This window comes from Carlito syrichta, unplaced genomic scaffold (assembly GCF_000164805.1).
Source record: "Carlito syrichta isolate Samal-C Ts95f unplaced genomic scaffold, Tarsius_syrichta-2.0.1 Scaffold288876, whole genome shotgun sequence".
Classification (NCBI taxonomy): Eukaryota; Metazoa; Chordata; class Mammalia; order Primates; family Tarsiidae; genus Carlito; species Carlito syrichta.
The window spans coordinates 91,718-108,102 of record NW_007232972.1 but is presented as its reverse complement, the minus strand read 5'-3'; the positions used below and the strand labels follow the sequence as shown (position 1 = coordinate 108,102).

General features: G+C 36.6%; 1 long non-coding RNA gene across 1 annotated transcript; it reads left to right on the top strand.

Annotated features, from left to right (window-relative positions):
* Nucleotides 1–7,061: 7,061 nt before the first annotated feature.
* LOC103256053 lies at nt 7,062–15,443 on the top strand. The gene is made up of 3 exons (XR_504055.2): nt 7,062–7,202; nt 10,248–10,394; nt 15,383–15,443. It is a non-coding gene; the product is annotated as an uncharacterized LOC103256053 (long non-coding RNA).
* The last annotated feature ends 942 nt before the right edge of the window (nt 15,444–16,385 follow it).

The window sequence follows — 16,385 nt, the reverse complement described above, 5'->3', positions numbered from 1 at the left end:
CATATGACTTATTATATATATTCTTTAAGAAAAATCAAAACACAGTCCATTTTCCAAGTACGCAGAAGTTGGGTTGACCAGAGTAACAAATGGACAGAGAAAAACTTTTTATTAAAAACATGATGCATCTACATCTGCAGTGACTAATTACTTTCTTGTCTTATCATCTTCCATGTGACTAGAAAGAAAAATAGGAAAGAAGAAAAGGCAACACAAAAATTGGAAGACTAGATGGAAAAATTTCTCATGGAATACAACTTACAGGGAACATTGCTCATAAATAGGATAGAAAATAGGATATAAATTCTCAAGGCACAAGGTTTTCTAAGTCTTTAGAGACCCATCACCCCAATGCACACTTTCAAGCAACTCTTGACTGTATGTATCTTTTTTATCAATGAATTTTATAAAAATGAGTTTATAAAATTACTTCTCAACATATATTGATTTTTGTTATTTCTAGTTTGCTCATGATGGCTCAGTCTGGGACAGTGACTATAAAGCATAGCCCTGCCCAGTAAGCCTGCAAGGGTTTCTTACTGGGTGCTTGCAGAGTACCTTTTATGGGATACTTCATTATTTCAAAGATGGCCTAAAGCCTAAGTGTTGAACCTGTGACCAGATATCCTGCCTGGAATTTGTTTACATTAGCAGAAATTCGTGTGGTTCTTATATGACATGTGTCCAGGTTATTTTATTAAGATAGTCACTCTATAACAGATTCCCGAATTGGGAAAATTTTAGGTTTGAGGATGTTGGTCAGTAAGGAACAGAGGAAGAACATCAACAAAATTCATCAAATAACAGAAACAGTGTATTATTTATAGATTTCAGAGAGAAGGTACCATTCTTCACAAAGTTAATGGGAAGTGGAGAGTCACGCAGGTAGGGTGGGAGGGAACAAAGAAAGAAGACAGAATTAGGAATCAGCGAGATGAAACTTTTATTCACAGTTTTCCAGAGAGATTGAGCCAATAGAATGTAGATAGATAGATAATATGGATGATAGATATAGATGAATGGAAAGATGTGTTAAAAAGAAAAACGTTGAGCAAAGAACAATTTACCAGTCAGTCAGCCCTGAACCAGAATATGTTCAGAGAGATTCCATCACTGCTGTGTGATCAAAGAAGACTGATGGACAGATAAATAAATGTGAAGCACAGAAAATAGAAGTGAGGTACACAAGAAACATATTGGTTCACATTCTGTGTTTGCCTTATTTGAACCCTGTTTGAGTATTGGGTAAGAGGAAGTTACAGTCTGCTTATACATCCAGTTAGGTTATAGTTCACTATGTAGAGAGAAACTGTGAGGCCGAGCTTAAAATATGTCAGGAGGCAGTTTTTGGCTAAACTTAACAAATCCACCCCTTTGGTCAATTTCTTAATTTTGAGAGGTTGCCAAAGTTTAGGCATTAATGTCACTCTGTCATCGTCATACATTCACTTTTTTGGTCTCAAATTCCACTGAGAAATAACAGAACAGTGGGCTTTGTAAGGTGGGAACAAGGACATCAGGTTATTGTTTTTAAGGGTTAGAGTAAAAAGGACCTCCTTTTGCTGGGATCTATTTTCAGGAGAAAAGTAAAACCTGTCTGTTTTAGGATTGATTTATTTCCTTAAAGGTTCAGTTTCATCATGTCACATTTTGCATGAATGACTGCATCTTGGATTGTTCTGGTCTTTCGCGGCCTAGTCCATGAGTTCAGTACAAAACAATGGTCTCCCATATTTTAAAAAAAAATTTTCCCCTTTTGTTCAGATTCTCACTTAGGTGAGAGCGTGACCAAAATGTATGACTTTAGCTCTTCTCCCAGTTACCATCATTTTACATTTCCAGTCTTAGCACATCATTTATAGGTATATGGTATACTCATGGTTACACTTTTATTGAGTCAAAGAGAGATCATTTGATATTTAGTAGATGGCTGCATGTAAACACGTAAAACTTTTGAGATAATATAGCACACCAGAAAAACTATCATTTTAACTATCAGGGGGATAATACCAAGATTTTGGCATATGTTCCTTAGACAGGTTCCCCATGAACCAAAACAACTAAAATCAAATAGATCAAAAAAGGAGCTAGATAAAGAGACTACTCATTTTAAACAAGCAGTGTGATCATTAATCTTCCGAATTGCTATAAAACTCGACCTATTCCCCCATGTACAACAAGGAGTGTCAGCAAATGCACAGATATTTCTCTGTTTATTCAATAAGAAGTCTAGAACAATTCTAAATCTCTTGTATAATCATAGCCTGTGCAGTAGTTTGGTATAGAACCGATTATGAGGGATAAAGTTCTAATTGCGACTTTATTACTTTAAATCATGGATAAAAAGACCTAACAAGTGATGCTTACCCACAAAGTCAAGGTCTCCTGGCAGTGTTTATTTTAATCTATTTTGTTGGCAATGTTATCTTTAATTTATAATATAAGTTAAGAGGACTAGACTATTCTGAATAGTTATAAAGCAACAAATGCACCATTAAAATTTCTTCCCTACATTAGCTCTTCATCATCCATCTATCAAGGGATAAGTATGTCTGTGTAAAATCATCCACAAATACATGTATAATTCATGAGTGCACACAAAAGACCCTCCTTTTAGTTCTACTGTTCATAGATGCATACGCAAGAAAAAAACTGAGATAAGTGTTTCATGATAGCAGAAAAATCTTGATCCATGATCTTGGGAAGCAGCTATCTAAGAATGCCTAGATTGCCCTCAGTTAATGGGAAGAATTCCCCGGTTAGCTTTACCTTAAGGTCTCCAATGGATGTACAGTTCCAAGAGTCTGGAGGAACACCTGGGCTCAGGCAATCCTCTTGCTTCTGCCTCCCAAAGTGCTGGGATTATAGCTTGAGCTACTGAACCTGGCCAGGGGAACACTTCTAGTCATGAGATTACAAACTCAGGTTTCAAAGTTCCAAAGTTTTGCTGTGTTGTAGGCAGCAAGGGCAGTCTTTCTCTGATGTAGTTATCGTAAGAACCAATCTCTAGGTTCTAGATTTTGAAGGCTTTGATTATCCTCAGTGTACCATGAAAAGATTTCTTTACCTGGGGAAAATACACTTTGGCACAATTCATTATATCCTTGTAGCATTTAGTCACATCACAACTTAGTAGCAGAAGACACATGAGTTTCTATTAGGTGCATGGGTCTTCCAGCAACAATTTTATAAGGCTTCAACTTATGTTTTTCACTGAAAGTGGATTTGATTGTCATTTACCTACAGTAAATTTGACCACAGCAACCCAGTCAATATTGTTAGCTTTTCAGGCCCTGATTGCTAGTCACATGTGAGATCAGCAGATGCTGGATGTTGCTAGGGGAGGGAGTGTCGAGGAGGGATGGGAGGCACATAGCAATACGCTGGGTACCAGATTCACTATCAGTGGGGAGAAGGCCTGCTAGAAGCCCAAATATCACCTACACAAAATTTACTTATGTAAGAAGTCCTCACATGTACCCCAGAAATCTAAAATAAAATAAAATGCAGTACAATACAATACATAGTTAGATTTGCCTAATGCTATTTTTATTGGTTTATTATTACATATGTATGTATGTGTGTGTATATATATGTCATTTAAGGACTGATCATTTATCAGTTTTTTATCATAAGGACTTCTTATGAAAAACCAGGTGGATGTCCAGATACACACACATACACACACACACACACACACACACACACACACACACACACACACACATATATATCTGCATGTGCATATATATATCTGGAATATTTTATCTCTTCCATGGTGAGTCATAGAACACAGGTTTTTTTTTTCCTTTTTAGAGTTGGAGTCACTCTGTCACCCAGGCTGGAGTGCAGTGGCACGTTCACAGCCACCCCAGCGTCAACCTGCTGGGCTCAGGCTATCCTTCTGTCTCAGCCTTCCAAGTAGCCAGAACCACAGGCGTGCGCTACAACAGCTGGCTAATTTTTTGATTTACTGTAAAGATGAGGTTTCGCCAAATTGCCCAGGCTGTTCTCAAACCCATGGACTCAGGCAATCCCCTCATTTCAGCCTCCCAAAGTGCTGGGATTTCAGACTTGAGCAGGTTTTAGTAATAGGATCTTTAAGGACTTCTTATGAAAGACCAGGAGGATGTCCAGCTCTCCATAAGCCCAGATTTAATATTAGAAATATATTATATTAAATACCAATTTTGTGTCTCCAATCCAGGTGCATAGCACTGTTTATTAGATGAGCTATCATAAGTAATTTGATTTGACTGAGGAGTTCACTAAAATTTCATATCTAAACAGTTTTAGTGCTGGTTGATTTGACAAAAAAAATTGGCAATGTGTTTTCTTGATTTTCAGTTAATTCTTGTTCTGCTCTGGTTAGCAGTTTTATAAACCAGTCATTCTGTTTACTAAAATTCTGGAAATTCTTGCCCAATCAGAATGATATTATCCCAAAGTTCTTAGAAACCTGTATTTGGATTGCTTATCTAAGTCCTTTTTATCATTTTCATCAATCTGCTTGAAGAAATAATACTCTAAAATTTTTTCTTGCTTGTGAAGAGTTTTATAAAACTCCATTAGAATTAAGCAATTAACTACAGAAACTATCTAAAATGTTCATACTTAAAGACACAATTGACAAGGAAATGTGACTGTTTCGGTGGCCTGTAAGAACTTAGCATAATAACCAAAATTATGAGTGACAGTATATACAGATAAATCAGAATTTTAGGAATCCCATACAATTTGGGGACACATATTCATGACATTATAAAAATGTAAGTTGAAGAAGGTTACACATCATTGTTTATCTCACAGTGCTTCCCCTGTAATTTTACATATCAATCTTGCTTATCTCTCTTTTGGATATTGAAGAGGCCCTCTGTAAATTCCAAAGTTAGTTTGAGGTCAAAAAATAGTTAATTTTGAATTTGAAAATTGATTTTAGCAAGGCTGTCAGGTATATCAAAGTTTTAAAACATTTACTTCAAATAGGATCACTGGTCATTTTGAAATAATACTAATTTATTTACTCAAAGTGATAATCTAAATAATTTATAAACCAAAACTTCATAGTCTTTGACAGAAAGGAGACTCAGTTTTCTAAACAATATAAAGACCCGAAAAAGACAGTATAAGACCACAATCTGTCTCCCTTTTCCGTCTTCCCCTCCTTCTCCCCTTCCCCTTCCCTTCCCCATTCTCCTCTGCCTTTGTTTTACTGCAGGTTACTCAAAAGATGAATAAAATATTAATATTACATGAAATTTTTGTTCAAAAGAGAAAAACAAGTTTTACATTTGTATTAGTATATTATCAATACATAAAACCTTATTTTATTTATTTTATTTTTTTGAGTTTGAAGTCATAGTTTGTTGCCTGAGCTTGAGTGCAGTGGCATGCTCATGGTTACCACAACCTCGACCTGCTAGGGTCAGGCGATCCTTCTGCCTCAGCCTTCCAAGTAGCTGAAACTATAGTTGTGCTCTATCATGCCCAGCTAATTTTTTTTTTTATTGTAGAGATGAGGTCTCACCATGTTGCTCAGCTTTTCACAAACCTTTTATAATCACTTATAATTTTTTAATTATTTATTTTTCTAATCTTTTAGGTTTATTTAGTTTTATCTGTATTTGTATTTCTTCAATTTAATACAATCCTTAAGTAACTTTTAAACTAGGTAATTTTTTTAGCAAACATATTTTCATGCCTGTATACTTTTCCTCATCAACAGCATATTTTGCTTTTATTATATATTCTGTTTACAGAATTTTTTGCTCTTATATCTAATAGTTTTAATTATATGTGTTAACTATAATTTCAACCCTTAGTAACCCTAATTTCTTGTAAAAACCCTAGGAAGTGAGGAATTTTGAGCTCTTTTATATCAGCATTTGTAAATAAAAACCATTAGGAAGATGTTTCCTCAAATTATTGTTTACCAACAGATCTAAATATATTTAGTTTTTGTATACCATATAAAAATAAGATGCCAAACATATTTGAAAGGGTAAATTGAGTCAAAGTGGTGGTGGGGGAATAATGCAAGATTGCAACAGAGAGGAAAGTTTAGAAGGAAAAAAAGTTTATTATTCACCTTTCACAGATGGAAAGGGGGCCAGAACTCAGGTGAATGAAGCATGGAAGGCTGCAAACTAGGAGTATTTAAGGGACTTTAAAGCAAAGGGGGGCTTAGATCTGGAGAAAGTCTGGGCTAAAAGGAAGGTCCAGAGTTGTATTCTTTGGTTTCCATGGTAGTCACATGAATCTAGTATCCTGACATCGTCAGGCTTCAGCATCTCATGATCGTAGGTGGTGGGCTGGAGGTTATCATGGTCCTATGATAAAAATATACCAATAAACATGCCTCCTGGTGATGTGCTGGAAGTTGTCATGGGAAACCAATAGCAATGTATCAATATGACTGCCTGAAAGATAGATTGTTAGCAAGACTGGACATGCTTAAGGGGTTCTGTGTAATCACCGGTTTCTAAAACTAAAGTACTGTTCTTGTCAATGATTGTAGGGTAAAAGGCCGTGTAGGGGTGAGGTCTAAGCAAAACTGTTGTGCTGATTCAAAATAGCTACTTTATATTCTAAATTTCTAAGGTTCCCTCCTTTCAGTGTTATTAAACTTGATTAATGGTTTAGTATTCTAACATACTTACAAATGACTTTCATTTTTTTTTTTTTTGAGTTGGAGTCTCACTCTGTCGCCCAGACTGGAGTCCAGTGGCAGCTCCCGGCCACCGCAGCCTTGACCTGCTGGGCTCCGGCGATCCTTCCACCTCAGCCTTCCAAGTAGTTGGAACTACAAGTACGTGCTACCATGCCCAGCTAATTTTTTGATTTATTGTAGAGATGAGGTCTCGCCTGCCCAGGCGGGTCTCGAACCTGCAGGCTCAGGCAATCCACTCACCTCAGTCTCCCAAAGGTACGGGATTAGAGGCTGAGCCACCGAGCCCGGCTATAACTTTCAAATTTTAAACTACTAAAAATAACTTTGAAACTACTGTTGCAGGTTGACCCCTACTGAAGTTTGGCCTGAAAGACCAAGTGGTTTCTTGGCTTCATGCAGGAAGGCATTCGAGTACTAGCCATATTAGGAGATGAGATCTAAGTTTCTTAAGTAAATAGAGAAATGGGCATATGGCTACCCCAAAGGCAGAGCAGCCTACTTGCATCACTGGGGTTTCAGCTGGATAGTAAAGGTAAGTTTATCGAAATGACAGAGAGCAGGCTACTCCATAGGTAGAGCATCCTGGGATAATCTGTAGGGGGAGCCGAAATCATACATCACTATTTTTATAGCTATCTCATGATTATATACTGAGCAAGGGGTGAATTATTCTTGGATTTTCTGGGAAAGGGGAGAGGAGGAGTCCCAGGAATTGAAGATTCCTCCCCTTTTTAAGCCATTTAGGACACCTTCTAGAAGTTGCCATGGTAATAGTAAGGGGGGGGTTAATGCTAGTGAGATTATCTTTTAGCATGCTAATGCATTGCAGTTGGTATACAATGGGCAAGGAGGATTGCAGAGCTCACTTCTCAAGCCATCTTGGTCTCAGTTTGTCTCCTCTGGCTTGTGATCTTCATTTTGGAAACTAGTCCTGCTGGATCACTATCTCATTATTGCCTGAGAGATATATAATCCTCCTCAATCTTAAGAAATTGCAGAAGGGCAGTGGTCTATCCTCTGTAACAGCTTACTACTGATTTTATGGACCTAGGTCCTGCCTAGCATTTGAGAAGTAAAAATCTCTGAATGCCTGATCTCAGGGGACAAAGGCAGGAAGTTTCCATTTTCTGGGTCAGAAGGCAGGGTGAGCTGGGTCTCTATAATGATGCAGATAAACAGATCATTAATAAGAGACATTTCTATGGAGACAGAAGAAAAACAAAGGTTAATGTCTGGAGCAGTCAATAAACCAGTTTCCTTAGAGTCTGGAGAGCCAGCAGTTGACATGTCCATATGTTAAGACTCATAGCATCTTTGGTTCCAGAGGAAGAAGTCAGCAATATCTAACAAGTTTTTCTCATCTGTATCACAAAAATAAACTGTTAAACCCAAAATTCTAAATCTGAGAGATCACCAAAGAGCCAGCTCCGATGCAAACACACGAGAGTCTTTATTCAGGCTTGAGTCTGGGCTCACAAACTGAAACCGACGCAGTGGCTTGAGCTTGAGAGCCCCAATCCAGTATAGCAAGCAATTTTTTTGCACAATTACAGAGGGAGGGGCTGGGCGTGACTGATTTTTCCTAGGCTTACAACATTAACCAATCAAAAGAGGTCATGATGTAGAAACCGAAGTCCGCGGACCTTGCATAATTAGTCCCCAATCAGGTCCACGGTGATGTCAAGTGACAGAGGCGCTTGAGATTGATTGGTGTGTTTTTGGTTTTGGTGGGCTCGAGCTCAGTTGCCTGTGATTGACGGGAAATGGCTAAACTGGCAGAGTGGAATGCCAGATAAGCTAAGTTTACACAGTCACTGGGCGTAAATTAACTTTGGCATGTGAGCAGGAGGTTGGAAACATCACAGAGCCCACCAGGAGAGTGGCTAGTGCCACAGAGTCTACCATAATCTAAGCAAAGGAATGTCCAGAAGGGGCTTATTGCTTAACATTTACACCCCGTTGCAGAAGCAGAAGAAGCCAACATGGCAATTGGGATAAACAAAAGCTTAACAAAGTTCTAAGTACACACACTGCTTAAAACATTGTATAATTTTACAATCACAGTCACTACCTGGCAAAGGAATGTGCCTCGTCCTACGGGATCTGAGGTAGAATTTAAAATACTAAGAATTCATAAAATATAGCGAACGTGAGGCAGGGATGTATAAAATACAGTGAACGCTTCTTTTACAGCAAGTATAGCTTTTTTGAGTCTCTTGGGTCCCTCAAACTTCAGTTTGAAGGGCCCCGGAAAAAGGTTGTAGCAATTTTATTGAGTCCAAGTCAGAAAAATGGAAGAAAAATTTAAAACATTAGTGTGGAGACTCGTGGTCAGAAAAGAAATCAGAATGCAATCCAAGTTGTAGAAAATAATTACAACTCAAAAATTAATGAACATGGAAAATATAATAACAGTTGTACTTTAATTACCTTTGAAACATAATTTTCTCTCTTGAGTCCTCCATTTTCCCCAAAGATAAATCATAGTAGGACCAATTTTGTTTTTATTTGCATAAAGTGCAGCAAGAATAATTATTTACCATATAGGGTCTTGTTAAATTGGCTTTGCTGTAACTTTTTCCATAAGAAATCTCAGATTAGACATTTTAAAAAGCCTCTCAAGTCCAACCAAGGATTTGAACCTGCAAATACCTGTATTAATTGAGTGAATTTCTTTCTTTGAGATTCCAAATAACTTTGGGTTTCTGGGCCTAATAGTGAGCAACCTTCCTTACCTACCACAGGTCAGGAGCTCTGCAGAGCAGCTAAAAAGGTACCAAAGTCTTTCCAAAAGACTTTTTATAGGCTCTTTATAGATATCAATTCCTCAAAGCATTCTGTTTATATCTAAAAATACCATTCCTGTCCAAACCTTGGTAAAATAGCTAGTATTTCTAATAATGTTAAAAAAAATTCTTATTGAACTTGTACAAATAACTATATTGCCATTAATCAACTCACAAATAGCTTTCAAATTCTGGGGAGATCAGGTAGAGAGAAAGAAATATGCTTCAAAATTTTTTCACAAAGTTATGCTTTACTCAATTATTAAAAGCAGTTATGAACTCAAAAGAAGATGCCTTCTTGACTCTAAAAGACAAAACAAAAGGAATGATCAATGTTTCAAACAAGCTCATAAAAGCTACCTAAGTCTTTTATTAGTCATTCCATGCAATTGTAATAAGCCAGAAAAAATAATATATATAAAATATATATATGCCTTTACACATACTTTACAAATATATATATATACATACATACGTGTATATATCTTTATTAGTTTTATACTTAAAATTAATTTGGAACCCACAAGAGTAGTTTGAATTTTAAAATGCACATTTTTTTTTCTTCTTCTTCTCCTCACTGCCCTTGAAAAATCCAAGCCTCTTCTTGGACAATTAAAATACTAAGCTTATCTCTCATGGAGAAGGAGGGGTACAGAAATCTGTATATCTTTGAAAGAAGATCCACCAGACTTAGACAACGGATAAGCCTCACAGAAACTCCCTAAAACCCTTAGATAATTATCACCCTCTCTTATACATTGTATTGATTTATATTCTATGTTAATTATCAGTTAACAGGTAGGCTTTGAAAACCAGAACTCCCTGGTATGGGTTAATATGTAGTCCTCTGGAAAGAAGCAGTCACCTGGAAATTATGGCAGCCTTACCTTGTGCAAAGTTGTGACTTCAAGGAATAACAACGTTATCTAAATACTGGGGTATGTCATTAATAATTTTATATTGAAATGAGACTGAGTAATGATCACAAGTCATGTAAATGTTGATCAAGAGGGAAACTGAGAAATGATCACAAGACATGTAGCCGATGTTAATCAATAGTGAAAGATAAGAAATTGTGTTTCTTACTATAATACTAGATGAAAACTTTGCTTAAATGAACAGGGTTTTTTTGGCCAAGCCCCTGTTCTCTGGGATTCAGAATAAAATCTTTTCTTCTCCCAGCTCTCTGCCTCTCATCAAATTGACCTGCAAGGGACAGCAGCTGGTTTATTGGTCCAGGCTAAATCACTACTAACCCTTGTTCTGCTCTACATTATATCAGCAATCCACATGAATGCAATATAAACTCTCTAATAAAAACAGTCCTGGAAGTCTTTTGCCTAGTCCAGTGGCACAATCTCCAAAGATATTAGACATTTGCTTTGAAGAACACCAGTCAGATTCTTATAGTTGATTATAAACAACCTTTTGAAAAGAATCAAAGCCAAAAACATTGTGGATAACAAGAGTCTTAAATTTGGTCAAAGACAGAATTAACAAGAAAACTTGATTAATCTGTGGCATGTAACAACTTAATGTAGTATTATTACTACTGATAAAATATAGTAACACATCAGAGTTATAGAAATGTCATACAATTTTGTAACACATACTAACACATAAATATAAGGCAAAAAATTAATACATTTTCATATTTGAGAGTGTTTCCTGTGTAATTGCAACATACCAAATCAGCCAAATATATCTCTTTGATATCAGGAAGCCATCGTATCTAAAATTAGTGAAGTCAAGGAGATGGAGTTCAAGATGTGAAATTTTGATGTGGGAAGTTTCGTCAGATATCAAAGGTTTAAACACATGATGTCATAAAATAGGATCACAGGTCATATTAAGGTATATTAAGTGATTTATTTAGCCAAAATGAAAATTCAAAGATTTTGGAAACCAAAATCTTTACTATTTCACAAAGGAGATTCATTTTGTTAAACAGTAACACTAAGAAAGAGAGTAAATATAAAGGCAACTGACTCTGTTTCTCTCCCATCCCATAGTTTTTTGCAATTTATTCAAAAAGTAGAATAAACAAAAAATAAGCAGTATATAAAATATCCCCAACTCATCATGAATTACTCTAAGGGATGGACACATGTTGAATGATACTCCTGCATGTGTACTGTCCAAACAAAAAAATCCCATAGCAGAATAAACTGTCCACTCATTCCTCACACAGATCCCTGGTCACACAAATCGCAGAACTCTGCTTGGTAGCACCAGGCTTGTGTCCTGTAACCATGTCTACAAACCTAAAAGGCCATAGGACTTCAAACTACACGGTGTGTCAAGACACACAAAGTCAAGGCTCTAGTTGTGTGGTCTATAATCATCGGGTATATTCTCCACATCATAGTCACAGCTTCAGTGAGAAAATGAGCTCCTGTGGCCTGAAAACTTGGAATGAGAGATGTAACTGATCTTGACAACATTTCTCATTTCTGAAATCAGGCTAAGAACTATTTAGGTAGTGTTATTTGAACATCTGTAATTCAGAAAATCTATCTCCTCCTAGTTCATATTTCACTCCCTGACACATGACAACCTCATTTAAATATCACATCTTGACACATGGAGGGTTATTTCATTTATTTCCTTTTAACTGAATATATTTTAATACTTAAACGACTTGTCAAGTCCCCTTTCTTCTAAATTTCAATGCATATTTTCTAATTTACAGTGATGGAGAATATCATGCCTTACCAAATTAGGAAGAAAGAAAAGGCAGAGTCGCAGGCTATGCATGAGTCACAAGTAGATCTGAACAAGGAGGGAACCATCTGAACATGGCATATCAGAAGTCAGTAATCTCTGAGTGCTCAGGGTTAAAATAAAACATTTGTTAGACACAAAAGCATGCTAACATATTATCACAGGCACAGAAGACACAGTGCTGTGCACAGAGACCACCAATGTTACTCTCTGACAACATGGACGATATGATGTCCCACAGACTACTAAACACCAGATTTTATTAGAGGTAGGCCTACCCACAAAAATTCTCAAAATTATGCCATTATGCCATTGTTTTTCTGTTGAGTTGAGTTCCTCAATATACTGAATACTAGTTCCTTGTCAGAAGGATAATTTGTAAGTATTTTCTTTTATTAGACATGTTGTCTCTTCTCTCTGTTGGGTCATTAAAAAGTTGCAAATGATTTCCATAGATATTTCTCGAGAGAAGACATACAAATTTCCAACAAATATATGGAAAAATATTCAACGTCACTAATCATCAGAAAAATGCAAATCAAAACCACAATGAAATATTATTTCATCCTCATTAGAATGGCTATAATCAAAAAGATAAAGAATTACAAATGATGTTGAGGATGGAGAGGAAACGAAACTCTGATACACTGTTGGTAGAAATGTGTATTAGTGTAGCCATTATGGAAAACATGATGGAGAAGAAGAAATTCTTTTTTTTTTTTTTTTTTTGAGTTGGAGTCTCACTCTGTCGCCCAGACTGGAGTGCAGTGGCCGCTCCTGGCCACCGCAGCCTCGACCTGCTGGGCTCTAGCAATCCTTCCGCCTCAGCCTTCCAAGTAGCTGGAGTTACAGGCACGCGCTACCACGCCCGGCTGATTTTTTGATTTATTGTGGAGATGAGGTCTCGCTGCCCAGGCGGGTCTCGAACCCACGGGCTCAGCCAATTCATTCACCTCAGCCTCCCAAAGGCGTGGGATCACAGGCTGAGCCACCGAGTCCGGCTCAGGAAATTCTTATATACTGCTGATGGGTATGCATTTTTGTACATCCATTATAGAAAATAGCATGATGTTTTCTCAAAAATCATATATGTTAAATACTTCCTAGTTCTAGTTGCATATATCTGAAAATAAGATATCTTACCCTACACAATGGATATGAAGTTTTTTTAAAACTGTGTCCTACATAGTATAGTACATATTTTTATATATAGGTTCATTATCTCCCTGGAGTTAATTCTGTGTGTATTGTGAGGTCAAAGGTTAGATTTTTTTTGCTCGTTTGTTTTGCTTTGAGTTGGAGTCTCAACTCTATCACCCAGACTGGAGTGCAATGGCCGCTCCCGGCCACTACAGCCTCGACCTGCTTGGGCTCCGGCGATCCTTCCGCCTCAGCCTTCCAAGTAGCTGAAACTACAGGCGCACGCTACACACCCGGCTAGTGTTTGATTTATAGTGGAGATGAGGTCTCGCCAAGTTGCCCAGGCGGGTCTCAAACCCCCGGGCTCAGGCAATCCACTCACCTCGGCCTCCCAAAGTGCTGGGATTACAGGCTGAGCCACTGAGCCCGGCCAAAGGTTAGATTTTTAACTCCCCTTCATGGATATTCAATACTATATTTTTTTGAATAAAAATCCACCTTTCTTCATTCAGTCATGTATAAATTATATTTTTGTACATGTATATGTCTGATTTTTCAACTCTGTTTTTCCCCCATTCGTTTTCTCTGTATTTTTGCAAATGACACATTTTCTTAGTTATAAGGATACTTTATTTCACATAGGAAATTTCCCTCAATATCCCATTCTTTTACCTACTGTGCTATTTTGTAATGAAGGAAATAGAGTGAAAAACTGCGTTCCTTGTATCTACATCAATATTCCTAGCTGAATCTTGAATTAAATAGTAGGTTTAGAACTTTAGAATGCTTCTATTGTCTCTTACATTTCAAATGTCATTAAAAACTTTAGGCAATCTCTTCCACACCATTTGCACTTTATATATTTAATACCTTCAACAACAGACATTGGTGGTGAAAGCCTGGAGATGTAGCATAGGTACCTCTTGCTGTGGTCTGTAAGACACTATGAACATGGTCCTCCCCTTCTTTCAGACTGTGTCCATCATGGGAGGGACCATAGTGGAAGCCTCGGAGTTCAGAACATCTTTGTGGGGTTTACATGCACAAGGGCAGCTCTCTGCTCTCCCTGTGAGGCTGGTTGCAAATTCAGCTATCTTGTATAAGATAGAGACGTTTTTAATTTTTTAACCAGATTCATGGACTGAGATTTAGTTTATTTAAAAAATTATTTTGATATTTGGTGCCATGGGGAATAGTTGCTCTGTGGATTCTTGAGTTTGTCACAGAAAATAATTTCAGAGAGAGTCCAAAGTAAAGTTTTTAAAATACAAGACATGCTCAATAGAGAATGTGGATGCCTTAAGGGAACAGACTCAGGCTTGCTGTTAGCAGAAGGCAGTATATATTGTCCAAAACAATAATTAAGCCAACTATTTCCTAAGTTAAAATTGTGGGCTATGTAGGTTACAACAAGCTATTGATAACAAGTTTCAATTCTTAGTGTTTAACTCTTAAACTGACATGCATCACAAATAATTCTTAAGACAATGAGAAAAGTTATTGTTTAATTCTGTTTTCACTTAGTGTGCTATGCCACAGTGTCTCCAATAACTCCCTATTGCCTCTGATTATTGTCTATGTAATTGATTGTGCAAAGTGCCCCTCATTCCAAGGTTAGGACTGGTATGTCTGGTCTGCAAGATGATTGCTTATAGAGTTGTGATCTGATAAGAAAGCATCTATATGCTGTCCATCCTGTTCCTTAACTTTTCTAACTTATCTAAATTATGCTAGCTGTCCCTGCCTTAATTTTGCTTGCTGACCAGTGAGACTTCACCACTTCAGTGCCTGCACTGTAATATTACTTACTGGTTTTTGTTTGGTGCATCAATGTCTTTAAACCTTTAGTATACATTTTGTCTTTTTAATGACATAAATTTTATCTATAAACACATTCACATTTTTCTAATGTATATTAAGGCCTTTCATTCATCTGTTTTAAAATGTATTTATAATTGTTTTCAAATAACCATTTCAGTTATTTTGATATTTTCACAATCTTTATTTCCTGAATTGAATGAAAAAGACAAATATTACACATTCTCTCTTATTGTGTTTTCAGAAATTTCTTCTGACATAGCTTTTGTTGAACATAAGAAGAATGAAAACTATTCTGGGAGCTGTAACAACAACGAAAAAACCTCAAAATCTTACACTTTAAAAGACTATGATTGTATTCATTCTAAACTTGTTTTGCTCTATTTGTGAAGTATTCACAAAGGCATGAACATGTGTAGGCAGAAAACTAACAATCCCATTTTGAATGCAGAGATCAGCCATTTTATTACTGTGCAAATATGAACTTTATTATGTTCTTTGATTTCATGATTATTCGATAACTGTAAACATTGGTTGGAATTCATAATTCTTCCCATATCATTTTCATAAATGTGCATATCACGTTTTCTTGCACACATCACTCATAATGAAGATCTGTCTTCTCTTTTTTTTTGATAAATGATCAATGAAATTACTTTCAGTTTGTGGTAATATAAAATAGGACCATTTAGATAATGTGTGCATACATGTGCTCTAGTCAGCATGTATTTCTGCAATGCTAGCTTATAAAGGAATTGCAATATTTTATTTATTTTCTTTTCTTATATATTATACCATTTTAAAAATGGTTTTCATTCTTCTGATTTTTTTAAACATTCATTTTTGTTGATATACTCAATGATTTACCCACCTTCCTATTATTAAGCTGATCCACTGATGTCCATTGTTTTGAGCTTAACCTTTGCACTCCTTTGACATAGTTTGTATATGAAGAGATGACCAAGTGTCCTGGCTAGTGAAAATGGAATTTCTCAACTTTAGTTGAAACAGATTTTCTCATGTAAAACCTCCAAGAGTCACAAAAGCAAGAAGAGGTTAAAAAGAAGAAAAATAGAACTCCAACAAGCAAAGTAGGATTTATCTATGGTTTGCAACATGGAGGACCCTAATGTCAACATGACAGTTTTGAGAGAAATACATTCTCTAGTGAGGGAATGTTTCTATGGGGTATGTCTCTGGGACTCAATAGCATATATCTACTATGTATGTGAGAAAATCCCCAATCT